At 44.4% G+C, this 3,342-nt stretch overlaps 1 gene segment (V, D, J or C); it reads right to left on the reverse strand.

Annotated features, from left to right (window-relative positions):
• LOC123976058 overlaps nt 1–3,342 on the reverse strand; it is a 24,646-nt gene that overhangs the window by 6,836 nt on the left and 14,468 nt on the right.

Genomic DNA, 3,342 nt, shown 5'->3' on the forward strand with positions numbered 1-3,342 from the left:
TGCCAATGATCAACAAAGCCCACATCGTTTGCTGGACACCACCTCGACAACCAGCGGCGGAATGACGACATGCGGCTATACATGTCATCACTGGTCAGATTTGGCAGGGGTCCAGAGAAAACTACGGTGTCCGACATTGTTTTTGCGTATGTACACACCGACTCAACATTAATCTTAGTGACCTCCGATTGGCGTAACCGGGAGTCATTACCGCCGACGTGAATAACAATCTTACTGTATTTACGTTTATCCTTAGCCAGCAGTTTCAAATAAGACTCAATGTCGCCCGCTCTGGCCCCAGGGATGCACTTAACTATGGCCGCTGGCTTCGCTAACTTCACGTTTCTCAAAATGGAGCTGCCAATGATCAGAGTTGGTTTCTCAGCGGGTGTGTCGCTGAGTGGGGAAAATCTGTTAGAAACGTGAACTGGTTGATGATGCCCCGTGGACTTTGAAAGCTTACGACTATTCCTCCTTCGGACAGTCACCCAGCCCTCCCCCCTTTCCTGGCTGCACAGGGGATGCCGGGGGACGGCTACCAGATGCTAACTCAGGCCGTTCTGCACCGACGACCGGGGACTGGCTAGCTACAGTAGCTAAAGACTGATCTACCAAGGTGCGGAGCCGGACTTCTAAATCACTGAGCCTCGCCTCCATGTCTATATATAAACTACACTTATTACATGTACCATTACCGCTAAAGGAGGCAGAGGAGTAACTGAACATCTGACACACTGAGCAGGAGAAAGTAGGAGAGAGAGAGGGAGAAGGAGAAGCCATCGCTAGCTGCTAAGCTAAAGTCGCTAACGGCTAAGCTAAAGTACTGTAGCGTCAGCTACCAAAACTTTAGAACAAGTATGAGATTGAACAGCAGTCACTAAAAGATGGAAAGAACTGTGAGTGCTTAGGCAAAATTACTGTAAAGAATAAGTGTTTAGCGAACAGTTGGCCGCTGTAATCAAACAAATGTAACTGTTATTTAGCGAGAGCAGCACAACACGGTACCAACACACAAGCACCGGAAACGGAAATGAGTCGACACGCTTACCGCAATACGTCAGCAGAGAATGTAGGGGAGAAATTATTGCTGCTGTACAACAGAGTGTGGGTAGAGGGAATAATGCCAGGGAGTTGGAAGGAGGCTATAATTATTCCAAGGAAACCTGGAAAAGATGCCAGTAGACCTGGAAGCTATAGACCAATTGCCTTGACTTCTCATATCTGTAAGTTAATGGAACATATGGTGAATGAGTGATCCAGTGCTGGGGTTAGAAGATGAAAGAAGGAAAGCTCTAGTAAATAAAGACGCGGTGGTTTCATTATTTTTCGATGTGGAAAAGGCATATGATATGTTATGGAAGGAAGGGTTGCTAATTAAACTGCACCTAATGGGTGTTGGAGGGAAATGTTTAATTGGATTATGGATTTTTTAAATGAAAGAACTATTCAGATGAAGACAGGAGCAGAATTATCTAACCAACATGCTGTAGAGAACGGGACACCTCAGGGGAGTCTAATAAGCCCAACTTTATTTTCCATTATGATAAATGATGTATTGGTAAACATTCAAACTGATATTGGGAGATCATTGTTTGCAGATGATGGAGCATTGTGGAAAAGAGGGAGAAATGTGGAATATGTAGCTAAGAAAATGCAAGATGGAATTAATCAAGTTGAAAAGTGGGGAACAAAATGGGGATTTAAGTTTTCAGTGAAGTTATGTCCTTCACAAGAAAGAAAGTCAGGCAGGGCTATTTGAAATGGTATGAAAATAATTTAGAGAGATGAAAGGTTATTTTGACGTGAGATTGATGAACATGACGTGAAATCATCATGCAGTCGGCGGTTCACAAACCACGATAGCTTCTTAGTTTTTGCCCCCTTTATGCCCATTTCTCAATCCAATTGAGGAATTATTTTCGGCTCGGCGTTGGAAGGCATACGAACTACATGCCCGCATGCCTCTTCTGCAAGCAATAAAAGTGGCATCCAGAGACACTGAGGTGGGGTCAGTCCGGGTTTGGATACAGCACGCAAGACAAAATGTTCCCCATTGCATACCCAGGGATGAAATTGCATGTGATGTGAATGAGGTGATGTGGCCTGACCCTAACAGAAGGCAGGATGCATAAACCATCCACCCCATCCCTTACTGTAAAATAATGTTTTATAAAACCACACTGTTGTTTTTGGTAGTTTGCAGTAACGTTGTGTTAGCCGTGGCCGATAAAAGGTTCAGTTCAAGGGTTCAAATAAAGTGTATTTAAAAAGAATCCTGACAACGCCACATTCGCCAGCTCTCGGGAGCGGGGCCACAGTCACTCAGTCGGTTCCTCAGTCCCCCCCTCAGCGCTTCCACGGGTCGCGTTGCTCTCCCACGGCTCGCTTCGTCAGCCTTCTCGGTCTCCGCCACTCGTCCCTACAACAAGGAAGCACTGGCAAGTAGTGTGATCTTGTTAAGTAGCCCACACCCTATACTCCACGGTCCCGTTCTTTGTTCGACACCCTGCTGCGGCTGTTGCTTCGCTCAAAAGGAGTCCTGTTCAATCTGTTGCTGGTGTGACACCAAAATGTGTGACCTATCAGATTCTGTGACCCAAATTGGAAGTTAAGCGCCAGAGGCTTTGATGACGATATGAAGCTGTTGCAGCTTGGTTGGGCTTAGGTACTAACAGTACTTGGTTATGGTTAGGAAAACATCGTCGTTTGGGTGTAGTCACAGAATCTGAGAGGTCACAGATTTTGGTGTTCATTTGGGTATCATGCTGTTTCCTCCTCACTGCTGTTTAAAACATCCTCATGCAGATTAACACAAACTAACAATAGAAGTTATAACTAACTAACTTTTCTATCAGCTGACCTGTTCTAACTGGTTCTCCTGTTCACAGTTAACCACCAACATCTGGTGGTTTTGGTGATCAGAATTTACACTGCAGTAAAACATCACACTTTTATCTTTAGTACTGAAACCTGCCTGTTGCCATGGTTCATCAGTGATGCCTGTCTGTTGCCATGGTAACTGAGCTCAGAGAGGGAAGTGAAACCAGTTTTAAGTCCAGTTTCATCCAAGAAGACCAACAGAACCAGCAGCCTCCTCTGCTGCAACCAGCAGGACGTTTTCCATCTTCACATTGTTTTAATCAGTCAAAATGTGTCTCAATATCTGCAGAAATATATATGATTTATATATATTTATTTATCTGCACCACAATCAGTGTCTTTGCCAGCTTTACCACTGCCACTAAAAAAATTTAGTTTGTCAGGTTAAAATGTTTTTTCCTGTAGACTCTGAAGCTCTTCAACAGGTGAACTCCAAAAGCACAAACATTTGTCTTTTTAAAG

This window comes from Micropterus dolomieu, linkage group LG09, assembly GCF_021292245.1.
Source record: "Micropterus dolomieu isolate WLL.071019.BEF.003 ecotype Adirondacks linkage group LG09, ASM2129224v1, whole genome shotgun sequence".
NCBI lineage: Eukaryota > Metazoa > Chordata > Actinopteri > Centrarchiformes > Centrarchidae > Micropterus > Micropterus dolomieu.